Source organism: Xenopus laevis, chromosome 2L, assembly GCF_017654675.1.
Source record: "Xenopus laevis strain J_2021 chromosome 2L, Xenopus_laevis_v10.1, whole genome shotgun sequence".
In the NCBI taxonomy this organism is placed as follows: domain Eukaryota; kingdom Metazoa; phylum Chordata; class Amphibia; order Anura; family Pipidae; genus Xenopus; species Xenopus laevis.
The window spans coordinates 75,813,008-75,838,333 of NC_054373.1; the positions used below are offsets into that span (position 1 = coordinate 75,813,008).

Genomic DNA, 25,326 nt, shown 5'->3' on the forward strand with positions numbered 1-25,326 from the left:
AGGCTAATATCACACAGCTGTGAAATGCCCAAATGTCTGTCACTATTTGTAATGTTAATCAGTGGAAAGCACCCTGTCTAACACATACTTAGCAGTGACAGGTGCATCCCTGTGTAAACCTGTATTTTCCCCAGAGGTCCTATCAATCCTCTGTGTGCATCAGACAGGGTGCTTTTTATTAATTAACATAACAATCAGAAGTAAGTGGACAGGGTCATTTTGAATGCACTGTTCTTCAGTGGAGGTCACTATGCTCTTTATGTCTTTAGTCTCAGAAAGAAAGGAAATTTCTGGCATGAGGTGTTAATATTTATACTGCAATGCTGATTTGGGCCCTCCCAGTTTAATTTTGATCCAGTTGTCTTTCTGGAGTTAGTAAATCTTTCCTCTTTGACTCTCTTTGACTGATTAGAGACAGCTTCAGGTGTTTGTCCTCCTTTTGCACTGTTTTAAAAAGAAGTTAGGTAGGGATTCAACCGCAACTGCTTCTATGCAATCTATTTATATATCTTCCATATATTCTTGAATTTAGCAGTGACACAATTAGGGACTAGCAAACAATTTCAACCACAAAAATGTCTCCACAATAGAAATTTGCTGTGTGGATTGTTTTGGTGAAAAAAAATAGTACAGTCTGCTATTACAGAAAGGAAATTGCAGACGTTATTATTATTGGCCCCTTGACTTCCACATCGACAATTGGGATGAGAGCCCTCTCATGTTTATCTAAGGAGCTGCCCGGTGCCAGTTTTGAAAATATTGACAACATGGGAGCCTAATTCTGTGAAGAATAGTTAGGAAAGAAGCTTATCTAAAAAGACATAGTATGTATATGATGTTAACTGCAATGTAATTTGACTTTCTTCTGTGACTTTAAAAAGCAACCTGGGTTCTACATATTTTTCAGCACAAAGTATTAGCAGTAGTAAGAATAGGAATGTGTACCTGAACATAGTTAAAGCAATGTCGTGTTAGACAAACATAAGATTTTGAATATTCTTAATCTGCACATACATTTGTATTATTCAAGGTTATATTCCATCAATATATAAACAAACTTCTATTTCCAGCACATTCTTGTCTCTCAGATTTCTTGTATTTGTCTTTGTTATATTGAAAAGAAGACATTTAGGATAAATCGGAGTGGTATATTGGATTTGCAATAAAAATACCAGGCAAATGAACAATGGCATACCTTAAAGGGGTTGTCCTTTAAATAAATTTAAGTATGATGTAGAGAATCATATTCTTAGGCAATTTCTTTTCTTTTTTTATTATATATATATATATATATATAAATATATATATATATATATATATATATATATATATATATATATATATATATATATATATATATATATATATATATATATATATATATAATCCTCCCCAGAAGAAGCCGCACGACTCAGGACTTATTGTAAAGAAATAAATTTATTGAACGCACTAACGTTTCGGCTGCCACACCAGCCTTTGTCAAAGGCTGGTGTGGCAGCCGAAACGTTAGTGCGTTCAATAAATTTATTTCTTTACAATAAGTCCTGAGTCGTGCGGCTTCTTCTGGGGAGGATCGTATGCAGTGCTATGAGGCATGCACCCAGGCCCTGAAAGGACATTTATCGTGAGTGCTGGAATTTTGGGGAAGTGTATGTATATATATATATATATATATATATATATATATATATATATATATATATATATATATATATATATATATATATATATATATATATTCCAGCATGGTAGGATTCCTTATTCACCTTTAAAATAACTTTAAGGCTAAGGGCAGATGGGCAGATTCGGGGAGATTTAGTTGCCTGGCGACTAATCCCCGAACGGCTTTCTTCCTGCCTTCCTCCTGCTTGAATGAGAAAACGCCATTGCAATGCACTCGTGACACTTCGATTTCTGAAATCGACCCAAATTGCGTCACAAGGAAACTTCGGTCGATTTCGGAAATCACCACGAGTGCATTGTGCTGGCGTTTTCTCATTCAAGCAGGTGGAAGGCAGGGAGAAGGCAGTTCGGGGATATTGTCGCCCCACAGAAGAGGCGATTAGTTGCCAGGCGACTACATCTCCCCGAATCTGCCCCTACCCTTAGAGAGTAGAGAGTGATATCCTGAGACAATATACCTTTAAAGGTAAAAGCTGGCTAGGTGATTCTGTAATGTGTAGATTACGTGTTTTATTAATTAACTTTCAATGAAAGCAATATAGGAAAACCAAGCAAAAATAACTATACACAATTTTAAATGCTTGGAAAGACTAATGTCCCTTTGGCATTGTTACTACGCTAAAACTGCAATATGTACAGTTATTAAAGAATATTTTTATTAATATTAAACATACTATAGAGATATGCAGTTTAATTATTTACATACAAGACACCTTGTACTTTACCTATAGTATCTAATAGAACCATGTCATACAATGTAAGTTTGAGGGGAAATGTCCTGATACTGCATTGCTGCCAAATCAGCTCATTTTCTGCACGGTTTTGCTGTGTAATTTCTGTCCAAACCAAGTTCTGCAGGTGATGTCCTGTCCAGGTTTGTTAAATTGGGATTATTTGAGCCGGGTTTGCAGTTCAATGTTCTTTTTAACAATCCAAAGGTGAAGGAAGGTGACACAAAATATTCCCTTCCTCTCTCATGACAACAGCAAATTGGCTGGTGGAAAGCATACAGAGACAAAGCAAATGTGCTAGAGGTTGTGTGAAACACAGGCTGCAGGGAGGCTGAGGGGGCAACATGACACATTCTAATTTCACATTATGGTACAATTAAAAGCAAACATTTACCAGCTTGCTGAAAATAATCCGGTTAATTGCGTGTCTTGGGGAGGGATGCATTTTACTAGCGATAACATCTCTTTATTAGATTGTCTGAGTAATTAGTTGCAAAGCCAATATGTTTACAACCAGTTGCTAGATCATAATTGGTGTCTGCCATTTTATGTTGCTATTTCAAAGGAGAAGGCTGTATAGCTTTATGCAAATTCATGGAGTGCATTACAGGTTAAGCTTATTTTAGCTAATAGAGAAGGAAATTGTGAGAAAAGCAGAAACATTGCTTTTTATTGAATAGTCCAAGTTGTTTCGCTTTCACCTTGTCAGTTGTCACCTTTTTTAAAATGCTAACTACTAAATTAGAGATGTTAAATGCTTGATCCTCAAGGTCTGTGAACTATAACATCTTCTCACATTCTTCTCACTAAGAATTAATAGTAGCTTAATATCTCCAGCATTGAACTGGGGTTCCGTGGCCCACCAGAGCTCTATCCTCAAGGGTCCCCCCATGAGACATGAAGGGCCCCCTTTTGACATGCACCCCCTCTCCGTTCTTTGCCACTGGTGTGCACCCTTTACCTTAACCTGTGATCAGTGGAGGGGTAGTGGGGTCCATCTCTGTCACCTCTGATGTGCATTTTTTACTGGGTGTGGCCGCAGTGCCACATGAAGCAGGTCTAGGTCAGCGGGCCCATGAAGGCTTATGGGCTCATCGGGTTATTTATGGTCTATGTTTTATGGTCACATGACTGGGGGCAGCTGGGAAACTAACAATATGTCTAGCTCCATGTCAGATTTCAAAATTCAATATAAAAAATATGTTTGCTCTTTTGAGAAATGGATTTCAGTGCAGAATTCTGCTGGAGCAGCACTATTAACTGATGTGTTTTAAAAAAAAACATTTTATGCCTTTAAACTATTGTTGAAAAAAAGGTCATCTGAGTATGGCTTTATATAGCATAGTTTTTTTTCCAAAGAAAAATGTTTCTCTGTGGATCTATTAAATAGTAATGAAAGTAGTTCATTTTTTAAACACAGGAATCTTATAAATGTTATGCTTTTACTTTAACCAAAGAAACTTGAATGTGTAAGATATCTCTTGCAGCAAGTCCGTTGTCAGAGCACACTCACCTCTCTTACTAACAAGCTGTAATCAGTAATAATAAAAGCTTACTAACTCAGTGGCAGGCTTTCAGTGCCCAACCTTCTATCATCAAAAAGAGAACAAACTATTTGTCATGTGGCAGAGTAAATGAGAAGAGTGATGGAAGAAAGGAAGACAAATATTCTGTGTTTGTTGAATTTGATTCTGAACATGTCATGGGTTCAGCACTGCCTGTTCTAGTTTATACTCCCAGTGTCAGACTGGCCCGGCGGGACACCGGGAAAAAACCCGGTGGGCCCCGACCCTCGAGGGCCCCCGCCGGGCCAGACCCCCTCTAATAGTATAAAAATGTTGAAAAAGCTTCCAGCGATGCGCATCGCCGCTTGCACATCGCCGCTTGCGCATGCGCATCGCCGCTTGCGCACCGAGAAGCGCCGCTCGCGCATGCGCATGGCGGCGTTCGAGCAGCGCAGAAGGGGGGGCGGGGGGCCCTGGACCAGCAGTCCCAGTGGGCCCCTGGACCAGCAGTCCCAGTGGGCCCTGGGCCCCCCAGTCCGACCCTGTATACTCCTACATACTGTAAATTGAGCAACATGCCCAGGTCATTATTTCTAACTTATATGGAAAAAACTGGATTTGTGTAAGTAGGAGAGATAAGCTAAAGGATAAATATGTGTATCAATGAACAAACTTTTAAATGAGTACTGGCATATATTTTTTGGTATTTGTGTCTGGCAAACATTATTTTGTATGCTTAGTAAATGGAGGAATAATAGGAATTAAATGAAACTAAAAATAATTTAATACAGCTCTGTGAAAGCACACAGGGATGGCAGGGAGCATGCAAATGCTCTTCAGTGTGGGGAAGAGGGCCCAGACTAAGGGTAAGAGGATGGAAGAGGTATGTGCCTAGCACACCCTTCACCTTTGCACCCTAGGCACGTGCCTTCTGCCTAGACCTAGTTCCGGCCCTAAGTATAGGCTCTAGTGATGAGGTAATGATGTTTTGCTTTTTTGTCAAAATTCTCAAGCCAGTGTCAAAATTTGCCAAATTGCATTGGAGTCAATGGGAAGGCAAAATTACATTCATTTTTCTGTTTCACTAAAAAAGTATGGTTTATAGCAGGGATGCTCAAGACATCATTCACAGTCCACCAGTTAAACAATCTGGTAGACCATGAGGGGGATGCAAAATTAATCATACCAGAACTTTTGAGTTCCATGTTAAAGATTTATCTCATACAAAATTGTCCTTGCCTGGCTCCCATATACAAAAAAATTGTTGCCTTGCCACAACACCATGTCCCAATAGCAGCTGCCTTTGAACACCAGCACCAGAGAGTGCACGTATAGAAAAAGGAAGGAGCAGATCACTCTCCTGAAAAAATAAGCCTGTATAGAATACTCACTGCCTTCCCTCACAAATGGTCAGTGCATCCGGTTTTGTTGTTCTCATAGAGGCTGTAGAAACATATCAGTGGGTACAGACCATCTCTGCAATTAGTCCCAGCCTGCAGTCCCAATGTTTTTGAAGTTGGCACTGTATTGGTGGGCATTTGACATCAAGCTGGTGCTGCTTTTATGCTGTTCAATATTCTGAATCATGGGCATTAAACATGAAGTTTTGGCAGCCATTAAACATGAAGTTGGCAGGCACTGCATTTATATAGGTGTATTGGCAGGCATTAAACATGGAGTTAAAACTGCATTTATATACTATGATGCAGGGTTTTTGTGTCTTAGGGGGCCCGGTCATGCTTCACTGACTTGATTTGCCAGGCCCCCCCCAGGCCATCAATATTTTTTTTGCTTGCAGGGGGGCCCTGATCAATGGCTTTTTTATAACTTGTGGTGGGGCCCCAGGCCATCAATATTTTTTTTACTTGTAGGGGTGGGCCTAATAAATGGCTTTTTACAACTTGTGGGGGGCCCAGCCCATCAATATTTTTTTTACTTGCAGGTGGCCCCGATCAATGGCTTTTTATTACTTGTTGGGGGCAGGCCATCAGTATTTTTTTTACTTGCAGGGGGCCCTAATCTCCAATGGCTTTTTATAACTTAGGGGGGGGGTTATTGTTTTAGCTCTGATGACTGCTTGGGCTTTTTACAGTAGGGTAGAAGAGATATGGGGTGGGGCTTGGGAGCTGGCAGGGACTAGGGGGCCCACAAAATGTTGCTGTACAGAGCCACATGATTTCTGAAGGCGGCCCTGCTATTATGTGATGCTTTTTTGTGGTTTGCACTGTACGATAAATGGCACACTATTTTTATTTTTATGACAAAAACCAGGTGCAAGAGGAGATCACAGGGTGACAAAGGCTGCACACCCCTGATCTATAATGCTCAGGACTGGAGCTTCTGTAATTTGTAAACCTGTACTAGCTTACAAACGCAGGCAAAATTAATAAATCTGAACACCAACAGATAATATCTGGGTACTCGAATCCCAACTGCTCAAATCTCATTGGTTATTTTGAGCAGACTCCTTTTTAATACCATGTGTCTATCTTGTGCACCACGTGTCTTTTTTTCACCAGCAAAACAGACCACAAGGCAAATTTTTGACACAGTTTCATGAAACTTTTCCTTGGTGACAGAAATCTGAGATTTGTGGCAAAACCATATAATACATGCCTAAAAAATTTTTTTTGCACCTTCTTTGAAACCTATGTTAAGTAAAAGTACATTTCAAGTTAAACAGCCCCTTTAATTAAATTACTTTGAAGGGACTGTATATTGAAAACAAAGCTTTGTATTCTTCCAATCACTGGCACAATGACATAGCTGCACAAGTATGTGGTTCTAATTTTGCCAAAATTATAAAACCTATGCAATCTTTAGGTATTATTTTTTTAATATCACATTTTTTCTTGCAGCAGCAATATAAATAGCAGTGCAGTCAATGGTGTAAATGTTCAGAAGGAGAATATCAACTACTGTGAATAAGCAATCGTTGTTTTATTTAAAGCACTAAGGCAAATGTTTGCAGATATAATGAGTTATATGTATAGACTATGAAAATCACTGGAAGAAACAGAGGCAGTAACATTATCAACAGCTGGGAGAAATATTTGAGAAACATTTACACCGCACATTCAAGTACTGGAGAAAAAAAAAGATCAACCACCTATGAAGACATATAAACCAATTTTTTTCTAAAGAAACCCTGTAACCCTAATTATGAATGTGACAGAATACCCAGAGCAGATTGTGATTAAGTTGTCTTATTTAATAACAAAGAGCTACAAGAGGGAAATATTCGAATAGAAGCAATCTTCATACTGAAGAAGGTCATTTTAATCATTGCAATATCAGATGCCAAAGGGTCATGGAATAGATTTGTATTCAGACATATGCATTTTCATAATGTTTGAAAGCATTTTACTGCACTTTGTAAGGCCATGCCTTATTGAGAATTAGCTTTCCCACTCGGACTGAAATATTTTTATTGTAATATCAAGCAGTTTACAAGCATGGCTGTCATGAATTAGAATGTAGAATGGATACTGGCTTAACTTAAAAGGATCTATTTAGATGTTATCAAAAGCTTATAACATAGTGATGTTGAATATTAGAATGATATAGTAGGTCTATGTGACATTCAGAGAGCAAGAATAAATATGGGATTGTGCAACTACAAATAAGAAAATAAAATATATAAACAGATGCCTTGCAGCATTTACCATCATGTTTTGAATATGCTGAATGGATTGCATTCTGTTGTGCATCTGTGGGGGAAAATCTAACCTTTGTAAGATTCCACAGATTTACATATTGTCAAAGTGACAAACTGTTTATTTTCCTTTTCATTTTTTTAACCTAGTGGGAGATTTAAACCCCAGGGAAGTGTATTATCTATTCAGGTCTTGCTGTTGGGTCTGGGTGTTTTAAAAAGAATAAGTAGACCAAACTTTCCATTCCCACCGATCCACATTATATAGTGAAATGTACTTTGCAGTCTGGTTGTCACTGTCCACTGGTCTGTTACACTACTGACTGAGTGAATACTAGATGATCACAACTATTTGTGTTTGTTTGTTTTTTCTGGCAGTCCACAAGGCATCAAACCTAGTAAAGGGATTGTCAAAATGTGTAATAGCTTCCTATGCAGGTAGGGTCTTGAAGGGACTCTCCCTGCTGCTATATTTCCATTGTGTAATGCCTTACATGAGAATGATGTTTATGATGTGATGTTTTAAAGACATCTGTGTGTACCCTCCCCCACTCCTCCCCGTGCCCCCTTTTCTTTTCTGTATCCCCTCCCCCCTTTTCTTTCTGGAAACCAATAAAAAACTATTATACAAAAAAAATGTGTAATAGCTCCCAGGGGGAAGAGGTAATTGTTATGATCCATGCATAGTTATTGGGAGTTTGCTGATAAGGGCATGTTCCAATGAAATTAAAGGCACAGTAAACAGTGATGTGTTTAAAATTGGGGGGCGATATGTTAGGCACCCCCCTTTGAATATAACTTTAGACATGTGTGCAGTACACGACAGCTAGACAATCACTAGGAGTGCAGAAATATAGCAGGGTGTGGCCTTTTACTGTTGTTAAGTTTAAGCTATTAGTGTGGATCCTCCACACTTGCAATGTTCAGAGGACTAACATAAGCTTTATCTGCAAGCTTCATTCATTTCTACCAGTCAAGGAAATGTTACAAATACAGACTGTTCCTACCTTATTTCATATGGTAAACTGTATTTCTTTTGGAAACTAGAAACCTGTCTAGACATGACTAGCTTGTTTATGCACTAATTCAAAATGTCTTTGTGCCCCAATATCTAATGTGTAATGAAAAGAGATCAATCTAACACTTCCACAGCCCCTCTGTAAGTGCATCTTTTACTGTATTATTTGTAATTAAGCTAAGACAGAAGCAATATAGCTGAACCCTAAAATTTAGTAGACTCTTAAAATAGGCAAAAGAGTTGTCACTAATGTAATATCCCTTAATTTATTAAGACAAAACTGTCGTTAATGACATTAACGAGAAGAGTGAAAATTGCTAGGCCACCACAATTTCAGTTGGAAAGAATTTTTAGCAGGAAGAGTTAATGATGCAGCAAACTGTGGAAATTAAATACTCAAATTAAATTCCATATAGCCCCACAATTTACAGCAGTCAAATCAAACATCACATGAAAGAATCAGGCTAAATTATTTTGTTGTGTGTGTCATCAACATTCTTAAAAAAATATATAAGATCATCCCCTCTTGTGTCCCATAGTTGGTAAAGGAAATAACGTGACACCGCCATGTGATTCTTATGAGAATATGTCATTTTTGCACGACTTTCATTGCCTATAAGCATAATTTGGGATATTTTAATGCTGTATTTTTGTTGCGAAAAAGGCAGCAGGCAAAACTGAAATTAGTCATTGGACAACAACAATATTTCTACTATCTAGGATACTCAAGCTATTATAATATGTGAACAGAAACACACATGCATGCAGACACACACACGTGCATACAAGCACTGCTACACAAAGAGAAGCCTACAGTCTCTTGTACTTATGTGGAAAAATAAGGCTTAAAGACTAGGGAGATAAGGAGCTGCTTGTTTACAAGGTACACTGCTTTATTTCTCAGCATTCTAATAATTTATATTCTACGACAGTACTGTATTACACTGATATTGGCATAGCCATATAAAACAGACACATTGATTTCCAGGTGTAGTACATTCTGTTCTAGAGGCACCGTAAGGGTGAAATCAGGTTCTTAGTAACTTTTTGTACACCCATTCAGTAATTCAATTTACTTCAGTGTGTGTATGTTTGGTCAGATGCAGCTATTCACAAAAATGAACAAGTAAGAAGTGAGAGCTCATGTATGTCCACAATTATAGTTCTGATCCCCACAAGTGAAGTTATGGTGTTATATAAACTATGCATACAGTCTTGCAGGTATGCTTGTCATCAGAGTACCAGTAAGCTTTCTGCTATGCATTGAAACAAGACAGTGACAAATAGTTTTCCAAATCACCTCAGAGGGGGCAATATTTTCCTTCTGGATGAAAAAAAGGACCTGTTCCTTGAGCAAATAGGACTAATATAACATCAGTTTTGGATACCAAACTCCACTGAATATTTGAGATGGGCCCTTGCCAGTGCTTTGTTAAAGGGGAACTGTCACCTTAAAGAGATACTGACACCAGAAATGTAACCTTTTTGTAACATCTACCATAACATTGACTTTGAACGCTTCTTATAATTTTGCCATAAAGGTATTTGCCCAATACTTTTACATTACCTATCTGGCTCCATGTGATCGACCTATTTGTGCAGCAGGAGTCCGTTAGGTATTAGAAACTTTAACTGAGATGCAGGCTGAGATGGGACAGTCAAGTTATTGTTGGAAAAAACTGTCAGGTTTAGGAACCTCAACTAACAATTACTCAGCATAACCTATAGGTAACTTTTAATGCACATTCATATTTTAAAAAGTAGTTTTTTAGTGTCAGTATCACGTTAAGAATTAATTCCAAATCCTAGTCTATGATGTTAGTCAAGAAAAATAAACTTCACTTACACTATATAAGTTATTTAACCTTGCATTTATCAACATTGAATATGATCTGCCACTTATCTATGCAGATTGTCAATTGTCCAGATCTGGCTGGAAAGATAATGCATCCTGGATGGAATTAACTGGCATATATATAGTTTTGTATCACTGGCAAACACCTACACATTGCTTATTATACCCGACCCAGTGTATTAATTAATAAAGTAAATAAAAATAGACCCAACAGTGATCACTGCAGCAACAACCAAGAAGCCTACCTGAAAAATAGAATTACATTGACAACCACCCTCTGTACACAAATCCAGTTTTCTATCTTATGTAAAGGAAGCCATGAAACGCGTAAAGTGTGCAGTCTACAATATGTTCTGGGCATGCCTTTACCATTTTTAATGATTCTTTAATAAATTTCTATTTTTTAATGGACGAATAATCAGCTCCTTTGGTGCTCCATTTGGCTGTATATGGAACCTGGCTGTGTGGGATCGCAGTGTTTGTGTGGCACGCTGGAGCTGAACTCTGACCTGTAAGTGCTCCTACTGTACTTTTATTCATTGCTGTATTTTCAAACTGGGGATGTAGTAGCCAGTAGAAGGGGGCTATTGCAATGAAGACATTCTAGGTTGTACCAGGTTGTGTGTCTAAACATGTTGACTGTCAGTTGTCTAATTTCTGGGGGGAGATGTAAGATATAGGTGGACCAGATGTTGAAAATGTTGTATGTTTGGGTTTCTTTGTTGATGGACATCTCCAACCTGTCTTTATGAAATAAGCAGTGTAATTTGTTTTTCACTAGTTCTATTGATGGTGGGGTGACGGATAGCTATTACTATAGTATGGCTTTACTGGTCACTGCAACCAACCTTTATGCTAGGGCTTTATTGGCTTGGTTACCTCTCACCCCCCCTTTAATTTTGCCCATTCAATGTTAGGTTTGAATTTTTGTTTCGTCAAAAGGTGCCAGTAATCATACACTTTTGACCATAGGATTTGAACAACTGGGCATAGCCAGATACAGTGGAGTAGGGAGGCCTCTTTGTCTTGGCACCTTAGACATGCAGGATTATACAGCCATTTTATATCTGCGTAATGGGGTTAGGTAAAATTGGCGTAGAAGTTGTAGAGCCATAATTTGGTATTGGCTGGTGGGGGTTATTCTTGTGGCATAAGAGCAAAGTTTGTAAATGTTGAGATTGCTGGCAATTGGATTTTCTGTGTTTTTATTGTATAAAAATACAGTAATTATCCCATTTGAGAGAGAGAGAGAGAGAGAGAGAGAGAGAATTAGCTGATTGTTTGATTTTACACAGGGAACAACATGTGCAGAGATCTCCTGCAGCCCTAGGCCCAGGCCTTTGTGGCCTTTCAAAAATCTGGTTGTGTGGGCTAGCTGTAGACTGGTCACCTTGCTTTTTTGCCCACCAACATCTACTTTTAACTGTAACAAACCTGTCTCCCTCCTTATACTCAACTGTCCCATTTCCGCTCTACTTCACTGGCCCCTGCCAGTGGTTCGTCACTGAGCAGTAGTGATGAGTGAATGAGATGAGCGACCCATTTGCTGAAAAATTGGCTAAACTGCTGTAGTGAAATGCATTAAAGTCTATGGGACTCCTTTTTTTGTTATGGCAACTTTTTTGTTGCAGCAACTTTTTTGTAGAAAAATATATTGGAGTCTATGGGTGACTTTTTTACTCACTCCAATTGCATTAAAGTCAATAGGTGTTTTTTGGTCAAGTTATTTCTCACTCCACTGCTCATTGTCAGTGGGTATTTTTTCTCACTCTAAATGCATTGACCGTTTTTCTTACATTTTTCTCAGAAATTTTTTTCTGTGGCTTTTTTGTATCAGCTTCATGAAAAAATCCACAAATGGCAAAATGTGGAATCTATGCATGGTGAAAATAATTAGCTCATCAGTAGTGAGCAGCGTTACTATACTGTTAGCTGACCCTTTAGATTCTGTAAAGAAGTTTCCAAAAGGAAAACCCACCTACATCTCTCACAAGTGAATGGTCACTTGAACAGCTGCTGTAAGAATTGTTATTCTTTGTGTGTATACAATTACACAGCATACCCGTTCTCATTGTAGCATACAACTAAGCCCTTAAAGCATTTGTAAAGTTACTAACCTGTAATTGGTAGACCCTCTTCAGGGGAAAGGGGACTGGAAAGGCCTTTGCTGTAAGAATTAGGCATGTCACAAAGTATATGGTGACCCAAGGAAGACTTTATTGGATAGCTTCTTACAGATCGAGCAGGGGCAGACTGGAGCACTGGTTGCCAGTTCAGAATATTGCAGTTAAACAAAATAAACACCACTCAGAAGATTCTCACACAGGGGTTTCTTCCAACACACAGTGCATGAGCTTTTCTATGTTCTCACTAACCTAATACTGTACACTTCAGTTTACTAACTGGTGCACCATCGCCCGGGGGCTATTCCACAAATACTCACTCTTTGTTGGAAAAAAAGGCTGTCCTTTCTGGCAAACCTGGCTATCTCTCACTCCTAGAGCAAGCTGATTTCAACCTAATTATCATCCCACTCCCCAACCTATTACATTGTTATATTTTACAATGTTACTGTAATATGTTTTTATTTTCCAAAAAAAAAAAAATGCTTACATTTGTCAATATGATGTTAGTTATACCAGTGTTTTAATCTGATGTGATCACAGCTGCTGGCAGGATTTTGGTCCTTGCCATTTGGGTCTGGTTAATATAAGTTTTTCTCTTTACATGCCCACCACGGCTGCGGTGGCTGGCATCTAGGGTAATCCGTGGTTTGGCATAATATGGCAAGGATGGGTTATTCTATTTGATTAAACATGGTTTAATAAAGCTGTGGTGAACCTCTACCCATTTAGACAGGAAAATCTGAGTCTGAGGTGTTTTTCATTGTATTGGTCGCAAGGAGAAGTTGGTATGTTTCACACAAGCGAATGCCTCCCCACAATCCAAAAACAAAGTGCTTTTTCTGGCCTGAATGCTTTAAGCCAATTATCTTCTAAAATTAGAACATTTTTGTGTGTGTAATCGGCATATGAAGCGCTGGTTCATAGTGGAGCACATGTACATTCAGTACACTGAAACCGTTGGTGCCGAACACCCCCTTATGTAGTTCACACATGTGCAATTGAGTTTTTAGCATTACACGCAACTACCTTGGAGTTTATGTCCATGATTTGTAATGACTTCATGCAGTACACTTTTATTATTATGAAGTGGGATTACAGATGAAACATGTTGACTTTATGTGACTTTATGTGATATGCTGACATGTGCAATCTGATCTGAATAAAACATTATCATTGTGGCAATTTTTTTTCTAAACTGCAACATTGAATTTATGCTATGGGAGCTTGCCCATATATTTATTTATAACTAAATGTTTCTGGATAACAGATTCTATATCTGTAGTACGTATTGAATAAAGACAACATACGAAAGCTAGCCAGTTGATTTCCATTTAAGTATTCAGGTCATAGATGTTGCTTGTATTACAATGAGTATATGTAATGCAATTTTATAATATTATAGGCTGTTTCATATGCTTGACTTCTTTTTATTGTTTGGAAGCAACTGGAGTAATGTTGCATAGAACACTGAACCCAGATATTGGTGCTCAAGGAGTTAATTAGAAAAAAGAAAAGAGAATTACCCTCTTAATACTCTCCTGGAATTCTTGTTTAATTAAATTATGGGGTGCCTTAAGAATTATTTGGGCCCAAGTGATGAAAATGATATCATTAAATTAAAAATAAACGAGTGCCATAGTTCCATTAGAAAAACTGCTTCAGGTTTACTTTTCATCATATTTCTAATTAACATTTTGAAAAACTCAATTTATACAAGTCGTAGAATAAAATACTTATGAATTAGAGCATGTTGTTATTAAATAAGGGAGATGAAATGCATGAATGCAGTATTTGATGAATAGGGTTTTCTCTTAATAGGATGAGATAGACTCTAAAATATAATGCATTTGTAAAATATATTTTAGTGTTTCTTATTGATACTCATGTTGCTTTGAATTGGTCTGTAATGGCAGAATCATGTAAGCTACTTTTTTAACCCCAGAAAATAGTGATCAGTCAGAGTTTAGAAACTCACTGACACTGCTAATTACAGTTTTTCCACTTGAAAATGCACTTCCATTGCAGTTCATATACATTGAATGACCATATCAGTAAAAACAAATAATTGTGCTTTTATTGACATACTAATAGATTGTTGCACTGTAATTGGGCTACTAAATCCCTGATGTGTCATTGCCACATCTCTTCCATATTTATATAGGCTTGACATTCAACCTTTGTTTTAAAATACCTATTTGGAAAAAATAAAATGAATGGACATTCTTACCAAAAATATGATAAGAGAAATACAGCAAATTTTATTATTGGACAATCACCTCTTCTCAGAAGAGGCCTACAAGCATGTATATACAAGGAAAACTCTGAACACCCTAAGCACAGGAGCATCACAAGACATTAGTAAGGGTGAAATGTGGGACATCATTTTTATGTTTGACAGCCCAACTTTAGCTTCATTTTACAGTGTCCTATAAACCAACGGAAGAGAAAAATCTCAGTTTGTGGAAGCACTTGACAGGCAACATCTGCATTTTCAGGCAGCTATCACAGTGGACAAACACTTACAGACAATTAACAAGTCAATGGCTCCATATGTTTGACATTTCCTATCAGCTAGTAATGATGACTATATAACAGCTAGTAATGATGACCATTGAACTCGTTGGTTGATATATTGTTGAGATTTTATATATATATATATATATATATATATATGTATATATATATATATATATGTATATATATACTGTATATATATATATATATATATATATATATATATATATATATATATATATATATATATATATATATATATATATATATATATATATATATATATATGCGATGGATGTCTAAGGCACAAACTTACTGGGATGAAGACCTGGGTGATATTCAGAGAAAATTGTATATCCGTAGAAAATGCTGAAGCACACCAGGCTCGCAATCATCTGACATAGGAACACGATACACAAGAAAAAGCATCCTTGAATGAACAAAATGGCTTTATTGTAACATCTAGCTACACCAATGGCTCATCTGCAGTTAAAACCATTTTGGAAAATAGCTGCCCCATTTTACAAAGTGATAAAAAATTGTCCCAAACTCCGACTCAAAAACCAATGTGGGGGTACAAGCGAGGACCAAATTTAAGGAATTTGTTAATGCAGACATCCTATTAAATGTTATGAATCCAAAGGGAATATTCTTAGTGAATTAAAGGATGGATGCTACAAGTGCACAGGGTGTACTACATGTAGATATACAGTATGTCACCTGATAAATCATTCAGGCATCCCCATACCATCCTCTGGTAAAGAAATCCTTATTAAACATCAGATTTCTTGCACATCCACACATGTTCTCTATATTATAGCATGTCCATGTGGTTTGACATATGTTGGCAAGACGCAAAATACATTGCGAGAGAGGATGGGCAATCATAGAATCCTACGAAACTGGGAAATCAGACTTACCCTTACCCCAGCACTTTTTAAAGATGGGACATAGACTTCCAACACTTAGATTTATGGGTAGATTTGGTGCAAGAGCTGATTAGGGGAGGAGATTGGGACCGTATGCTTCTACAGAAAGAGGTATATTGGATCAGAAAGTTAAATACCGTCACCCCCCCATGGTCTGAATGAGTATTGTTCTTTCACTATATTTTTATAAATAAGTTAATATTGAGTGGCTATTGTGGCCCTTAATGTCCTAAGTGGCAGATTTATCAAGGTTCGAATTTCGAAGTAAAAAATATTAGAAATTCGACCATCGAATTAAAATAATTCGAATATCGAATTTGAACTTTTTTCATCAAATTTGTGTATTCTGCGGTCAAAGTAAATTCGTTCGACATTCCAAAAAAATGACTTTGAATTTCAAATTTTTTACTTCGAAAATTCCCTGGAATTCACCTCGACCTTTGATAAATCTGCCCCTAAGTAATGTTTTTCTGTTTAAACTGCAACTGTTAGATACTTTCATTATGTAAACAATTGGTTTTATGGTGTGTTATGCAATTTTAATATTTTTCATATATGTGAATGTATAATACTATCTTCATTTATTTATTTATGTAATAGTTGATATTAGATTTTAACATATATCATTACATGGCACTATGTACTTTGTTTTTCAGATCACTTAGATTAAATACATGGTCCACCATGGGTTAAATTATACACTTGAACTCTGGGCTGGGTTTGGTGATGGTTTTCTGGTGGGTGAGTCTATAAAGTACTTGCACTTAAATGTTTTACTTATTTTGATAAAGGTCGCTGTGTGGACCGACACATCGATCTAATAAACAAACTTCAATATGAAAAATCACCTTGTGCTTCAGCATTTTCCACATGTGTGTGTGTGTGTGTGTGTGTGTGTATATGTATATATATATATATATATATATATATATATATATATATATATATATATATATATATATATACACATGTATGTATGTGTGTATATATATATAGATATATATATATATATATATATTTCTTAAAATTTCCACCTATTTTAATAGAGTAAATAAATGTTTTTCTTCACCAAATGAAAGCACTGATTTTGTTTTCCCCATAATGTTTTTTTCTTGCCATTTTAACTTACTGTTTAACATATTTTGACTATTGAGCTTTTGATAACTAATGATTATTTTTTCTTATGGCTGCCTTTTGCCTCTATATTTTAAAGCTGCTGTTGACATAGGTATATCACACAATTTAGTTGTTCATAGAGGCAATGTATACTTTTTTGATAATTGATATTTCTCAGGAGAAAACTATTGATTATTACTCTCTTAATTTTATTTACAAGCATTTTTATACTTTAATACTGGCTAAGTGTTTCTGTTAAAATATTCCCTATGCAAACAAGGTTTCTGTGATACTAACACAAAATAAACACTATTGCAAAGCCTTATTCAATAACTGATGAATGTAAGACTGTAAAATAACAGAATATTTAACACGCAGCAACACAAATTCATTAAAAAAAAATAGTATTCTACTCCAAATAGATTTTCCAGTTTTTCAGGTACTCCAAGCTTTTTGTTTCATGAATTGTTAATACAAAATGGTGTTTTGTAGTTCAGAGATAAGGGTCTCATATGAGTTTCAGAAAAGCTTATTTGTAACAGAAAAAAAGAGTAAAACAGTGATTCTTTGTAAGACTGCCAAGTGCTAGCATCATAACTTTGCACAGTTACCCACTATGAATTTCTTTCCAAAGTTAATCTTCAAGCAAACATGAAACTGCAGTTGCTGTTGTTATATGTATCTTATTTTTAGTGTCATTGATTTTGTTCCTTATTCTCTGTATTTGCTTTGTATTTCACCAGGCTATCTCGTGGGAAGATTTTACATGGGGTTACTGAAGCAGCAAGTGCATGTTTATTTGTTACACACAATATTCTACGAGATAAGGTATGGATGAATAATTCATAGACGTATCAAGACAATAACATGCATGCCGCACCAAGTGGAGCATGTTCACCTCAGGTACAAAGTGGGAAGGTTTGGGGGCTGACCTAGAAAGCCAAGAGAATTTATAAATCAGGAAATAAAAAATATACTCATATATACACTGTATATCAAAAATGTATGTCATATACTGTAACAGCCTAAAAAACACGCTGCAAATTTCTACAAACTGATATCACGCTATATACATTTTATTTTTAATTTAATCTAATACATATTCCAAATGACTTTTTAAAAATATAAGTGTTATTATTTGATGAATGTCTATAAATATGTTTCTAGTTTATTTAAAACCAGTTTTTGAATCGCACCCTTTCCCTTTTCTTGCACTTCTTCCTATGCACTTCTTTGCTCCATTCTTTGTGTACTACCCCTTTCATCTCCCATCTGTAACGATAGGGGCTCTGACTGGTCAGCAGGTCCCAAAGGCTAGGTTTTTGTTTTATTGAAAGAACAATGGAACAGGAATATATCAAAATATTACTTGTAAGTCCCTTACTTCACATATAATGGTTAGGTGAGCACTTGGTTAAACATAATATTATGCAATGAGCAATATAATACAATTTTTTTTAATCCCAGCAGAATAAATCATTTGAAGACCATTGATTTGCTTCATGTATGAGACCTATTATCCAGAATGCTTGGGGCCTGGGGCTCTCTGGATAATGGGTCTTTCAGAAATTAAGGCTACTAGAAAATCATGTTAACATTAAAGGGGACCCGTCACCCAAAACAAATGTTCAAAATCCTATTTTATCACATTAGTCAAGCAAAATTAACTTTAATTACACTGTATAAATTATTTGAATCTTGTTTCCTTCAGTCTGGGAATTCAAAATGATAGCAAGCAGGCAGTAGCCATTTTGTGGACACTGTTTTTAAGGAAAGCCTTGTATCATCTCAGAATCATGTTTGTGCACCAGAATGGGGGACCCGATGTCCATCCCCAGTGTCGGACTGGCCCGGCGGGACACCGGGAAAAAACCCGGTGGGCCCCGACCCTCGAGGGCCCCCGCCGGGCCAGACCCCCTCTAATAGTATAAAAATGTTGAAAAAGCTTCCAGCGATGCGCATCGCCGCTTGCACATCGCCGCTTGCGCATGCGCATCGCCGCTTGCGCACCGAGAAGCGCCGCTCGCGCATGCGCATGGCGGCGTTCGAGCGGCGCAGAAGGGGGGGCGGGGGGCCCTGGACCAGCAGTCCCAGTGGGCCCTGGGCCCTCCAGTCCGACCCTGTCCATCCCCATGCCCTGGCTACACAATTAAATAGTGAAGAGAACTGGGGGAATGTGGGGAGAGCAGTGACATCTAGTAAGTGCTGAATGGAAAGTGAAAGTAATTGTCTGCCCCGCCTCTATGCCCATGGATAAAATAGAAATTGGATTTCATGTTTAATTTGAAAAGGACTTTTGTTATACAGATTATTGTGTCTGGGTGACAGGTCCACTTTAAATAAACCCAATAGGCTGGTTTTGCTTCCAATAAGGATTAATTATATCTTAGATGGGATCAAATACAAGCTACTGTTATGTTATTATTACAGAGAAAAAGGAAATGATTTTAAAAAATTTGCATTATTTGATTATAATGGAGTCTACTGGAGATAGCCTTTCTGTAATTCGGAACTTTCTAGATAACAGGTTTCCGGATAACAGATCCCATACCTGTATATTGTATTTATAATATATGCTAAATTCTTCTATATTTTGTCAAGAACTGGCTACATAATAACGGAACCCTGCCAAACTTTTTATATGATTGAACATGGTATACATTACTTACTAAAAATGCTACTAGGATAGGTCATCAATCATCACATTTAGAGCACTCTATTTAAGAGGCTTGTGTACTGTAGGCATACGGTATTATCAGTCCAGTCCATATCCCCCTTTAAAAGGCCTTCTAGTGTCAATTTTATATTGCCTTCAGATGAACACATGATAGTAAAATGAGAATACAGGTATGAGACCAGTGGCTTAACTATATATTTTAAGGAAGGGGGAATATTATATTACAATATGAATTTTTTATATGAAATGTCTCCTTTAAGGTTATATGAAATGTCTCCTTTAAAGTTAAATGTTCTTGTCTGGCAGCTAAGTAGTCCAAGTGCATATTCTGTTACAATTTATTACATTAGTTGATATATTTCACAGCAATATCTTTGGAATATTAGTAACTATTCTAACAGCTGCCTTAGGGCCAAAGATTAGAAATGTATTGACTAGGGGGCCCATTACTAAGGGTCAAAGTGAATTTTCGAAATCAAAAACTTTGAATTTCGACCATCGAGTAGACCAAAATTAGATTTGAACTGAAAAAACTTCGACTTCGAAAATAAAAACTGGAAAAAATTATAGGCTGTGCAAAATAAAAAAATGTTTCTAATATAGTTAATTAGGCAAAAATGTAATCTACAAAGGCTGAAGTGACTGGATTTCTAATATAATAGCCAGAATCCAACTTCCTGCTTTTTAACTCTCTAATTCCGAGTTAGTCAGTGACTTGAAGTGGGACCACATGGGACATAACTGTTCAGTGAGTTTGTAATTGATCCTCAGCATTCAGCTCAATTCAAAAGCAATAGTTATGACCCATGTGCCCCCCCTCAAGTCACTGATTGGTTACTGCTTGGTCACCAGGGTAGCCAGTCAGTGGAAACCAAGAGAGCTGAAAAGCAGGAAAAAGTGTTCTGTTCTGTTAGACATCCAGTCACTCCAGCCTTTATACATTACATTTTTGCCTAACTAACTATATAAGAAACATTTTATTTTTTGCACATCCTGTCCATTTACCCAGTTTTTATTGTTATACTGAACAATTCCTTTAAGGTTTCTTAGCCTAGTCATGTCTCTCTTGTGGGTTGGGATCTCTTTTCTCTTTGTCATACCATGAAAAACATTAAAAACTTTGTTTGCTCCACAGTCAGGTTATACATGACCTTTCATGTACATGTCTCCACATCAATAACTCTCTCTCTTAAAGCAACATCAATGTCTCTGAGGGTTCCAAGGAAAACTGCACAACAGTCTAGTGCCTTAGACCTGGGATTGAATGAAGACTGGGCTTGCAGCACTTAATTGGGCTGAGAGGGGCTGAATGCCCCATGTTAGATGGCCTGACAAAAAGTCTTGGGGGCACTAACGGTGTTTCCAAGACTTTAGATCATAGTGAATGAAAGGTTTTTTTTTTGGGTCACTTGACTCAAATGTCTACTGTACGTACTTTCTATCCCTGCATTTTTGGTACAGATATTGGCATTTTGTGCGCAGCATTACGGTTTTTAATAGATAGCAGAGGTGCACCACCCTAGACATTATCTGTCTGTTTATATATAACAATCTCTCTATAGGGGTCATTTACCACCCCAGTTTGCCAAGTGCATTTTTTAGTACAGTGACCATGTTTGTTACCCACAATGCAGCATGTTTTGCCATGATTCCAGTGTAATTGTGGTCCCCAGGGGGTCATGCAAAAACAGATGAAATTGCACTTGTACTTTAACATGAAATGGGAGCAGTTGCACTGGAAAAGTCTGGTTTGTCCTGGCATTTGTGTGCCCTGTTTTTAAGCATAACTGTGCTGTGGTGATTGATGCAGACCATCAGAGTGTGGTCTCATGGGGACCTTTAAGGCATCTCAGTAACAAAACTGAATCCGTGGTACTTGCTGGAAGCACCCTGGGTCAGTTTTCGACTGATAAGAATAGCCTGGGGTATCAGGTAAGTAAATACAATCACTTGGGTGTGTCAAACTTTTGGTATCCCCAAGTTAAAAAGCCTTTCTTTCTTCTTTAAGAATAACTGAACTGTACATTTTCAAATTATACAATTACTACACATATTATTGAATAACAACAAAAAAAACATTCTATGCTGGTATTTTTTGTTAAAACTAAACACAAGCACCCATGTATTCATTTAATTTCATTAAATTATAGCTTAAAGAATTATAGTTTCTAGAATTCTCACAAGCATTTTCTACAATAGTATAGATCTTTTTATTCCATAGTTGACACTGTAATTTCATCCATAAAATCTCAGTTTGTCCTTTGAGATATCACAGCTCAGAAAAAATACATGTTTCTTCAGGCCCAAACAAAGGCAGCAGAGCTTTTGAATAGTGGATCAATGTAAATATAAATATTTCAGTCAGTCTAAAATCACGCAAAAGGTTAAACTTCATGTTTAACTTCACTGGCATAGAATATGTCTGTTTTTTATAATCTGAATTGCCATGTTACTTTCAATGGGGTGGCTTTATGTGAACTTCTGATTTAAAATGCTCTTTGTTCATTCGGAATATACTTGCAAAGTGAAATTACAAGATGTCTACAGAGCTTTTAGTTACAGGAATCTGTCACACCTTAGAACACTCAAGATGATCTCCCAGGGTAACATAATTACACCACATTCAATAATTCTCAGAGGATAGCATTATACTAAGGTTCTGAGCAGTCTTAAGACAGATACAGTAGAATAGTAAGGGTGACCTTTAAGGCTGCTACTGTATAAGTGGACTAATTGCCATAGATATCAAAAATACAAAAATTGTACTAATACCGTGCATATTTTCTTGAGGAAACCTTTCTAAAAGTACCCAAACCACTGTATTTCAAGTTATCCAATTAATTGTCTATTTTCAAATGTAGTTTTTGTCCCCTCAAATACATTCTGGTTTACTATTGTTTATGTTTAGCGATGAGCGAATTTATTTGGCAGGCATGTAAATACAGTAAGTACTTTGCAATCTGCAAATTATTTCGCAAAACTGCGGCGAAAAATTTTGCCATGACAAAAAAGTCCCCAAGCCAAAATTGCCACTGAGAAAAAAAAGTTGCCATAAGAGAAAACAACCATTGACTTAAATGCATTGAGACAAAAAAAGTCACCTATTAACATCAATGCGTTAAGTGAATTTTTTGCCATTTCGTGAATTTTTTCACAGTTGCAAATTTTTCTCCGAAGCGAATCATCACTATTTATGATCCTCTGATTGTCTTAATGACCTGGACCACTGGTTTCCTGGGCAGCTGAGATATGTATGAGAGAAATAAGGCTTACATGGGAATGTAATTAAAGTTGATAAGGGAATAACATTTGCAATGCGAACATTTAAGGTTTTACATCACATTTCCCTATGATATGATACAAATAGAATCTTTGTATGAATGACTTAACAATGTATAATGCTCATTAAGGTAGATAAGTGATATATTTAAAAAATAACAAAGTACTTATTAACAGGTTGATGTGCAATCAGTGATCCCACTGATAATATTGGGAAGAGATACTGTATATACTGTAGCTTACTTGAACACTAGCTTTGGAGGAATCTGACTGACTAGTATTAAGGTCCCCATAGACGCAAAGATTTCTCTTGCCAAACGACCAATTTTAACAAAGTCCGACCAATCCTTCGAAATTATCGTGCGGTTAGTGGGATTCAAACAATCGAACATTTTACGAATTTTTGGCCGACATCTGTTAGGAAATTGATCGGCCTAATCAAAAAATCTTTGTCTGTCCCAGTGCAATCTATCTATGTTTGCAGGGCCAAGCAGGCAGCAACCCTTTGTTTTCATGGCAAATTCGTCTTTTTAGTTGATGTAAAATTCGTACGATCGTACGATCGTTCCGAGATAATCGTAGTCTCACGATGACAATCGGATCTTTTATAAATCTCAACATCTATGGCCAGCTTTAGAGTGGGAAAGTATTGGCTAGTAATTGAGCAGCTACTCAATGGCGAAGAAGGATTTTGACTTTGGATTTCTGGGAGCACTTTTGAGTGGGGAACTATCATTAAATCTGGTTGCAGTTGGCAGAGTATTAGAGGTGAAAGTAAACACAATCACTGGTCAGAAAATAAGTCAGCAAAGCAACATTTCACAGGACGGGAGACCAGCCAATGCCAAGTTCATGAAATGCGTTTGGTCTAATTTGCCAAATACTGTAAGTAGTGATGGGCGAATTTATTCGCCAGGCGCGAATTCGCGGCAAATTTGCGCGATTCGCGGCAGGCGAATAAATTCGCGAAACGCCCGCGAAAATTCGCCGAAAAAATTCAAAAACGGGCGCCGGCGTCGAAAAAACGGGCGCCGGCGTCAAAAACGAGACGCCGGCGCCGTTTCGCGAATTTTTCGCGCAAATTTTTCGGCGAAGCGAAACAGCGCAAATTCGCCCATCACTAACTGTAAGACCTTTCAAAAGTACTTTAATTTAACTGAAGTAAATAGGTGTCATTTGTAATGTACCGTTCAGAACAGTCATTTTTTACTTCAAAAAGTTTTAGGCTTAAAAATGAATCAGTACACTTTTCTTTAATTCTATAGTATGTTGGGGGTTGTTTGTGTTATTTTTGGTCCAACAGGGGGTTTTGGTTAGAAATTAAATAAATTACAATTTAAGTACAGAGTAAACTGTATACATAATGCATTATGAAACAGTAAAGAACAGAGAACATGTACAGTTGCTTCACATGGCAGCGCAAAACTTCGTCAGACCAAAATTCGCTCAGACAACGCTAATTCACTAACATACAAAATTGCGTCCAGGGCGCCTAATGCTGGCGAAGTTGCGCTAGCGTTAATTTGGCAAGCTGAGGTAAGTTGCGCTAGCGTTGGCTAATTTGCATACGATGGGAAGTTAAAGTTGAATGGATGTATATGTTGAAGCAAATACATTACATTACACAAGCCCAGGGAAGCTTAATAAAAGAAAATAGAGTTGTTAAAATGCCCTACACATGAGCCCAGTGTATAGTTTATGTGCCATATGTAAGGAAATGTAGGGGGGAAGCAGGTTTCCCCCAAAAAAATTTACGCTCTTTTGCAGCCTATCACCCTGAAAAAAAGAAAAGACGCCAGTGTTTTTTGGGGCTTAGAAAATTTTTTAACTACATTTTAGGAAGTCCTATCTACTCTATGGCACCTGGTCTGAGGTGGCGAAGGCAAGTCTGGCGCGGGGGTAACGTTCAGTGAATTTGCGCATTTATGTCCCTTCGCCAGAGTGTAATTTTGCATGGTAATTGTAGTGTCAATGAGTGCCAGCTTCACAGTGTGAAAAGTTCATACAACAGGGCAATCTGCAATTTTTTTGCATTTTGCCCACTGCGTGGGGCTTTGCTCAGATAACTGTGTGCTGTGTGCTGAATGTGCCTAGCTTCAAGAGCTGCCTACGTTAGGCAGATCTCAATTCAAATGAGGTTGGCAGGGGGAATCATGTAGGCTTCCCCTCCTGTCCCATACCTTTCCTGTCATTCCTGTCATTAAGACATGGCATCATCTGGGACCTGTCCTTACCGCC

General features: G+C 37.3%; 1 long non-coding RNA gene across 1 annotated transcript in view; it reads left to right on the top strand.

The window, feature by feature from the left end:
- The window catches only part of LOC108707705, a 47,711-nt gene that overhangs the window by 1,010 nt on the left and 21,375 nt on the right, over positions 1 to 25,326 (top strand). Inside the window, exon 2 of the long non-coding RNA XR_001934308.2 lies at positions 17,876 to 17,960. This is a non-coding gene — a long non-coding RNA (uncharacterized LOC108707705). The remainder of the gene's footprint in view (positions 1 to 17,875; positions 17,961 to 25,326) is intronic.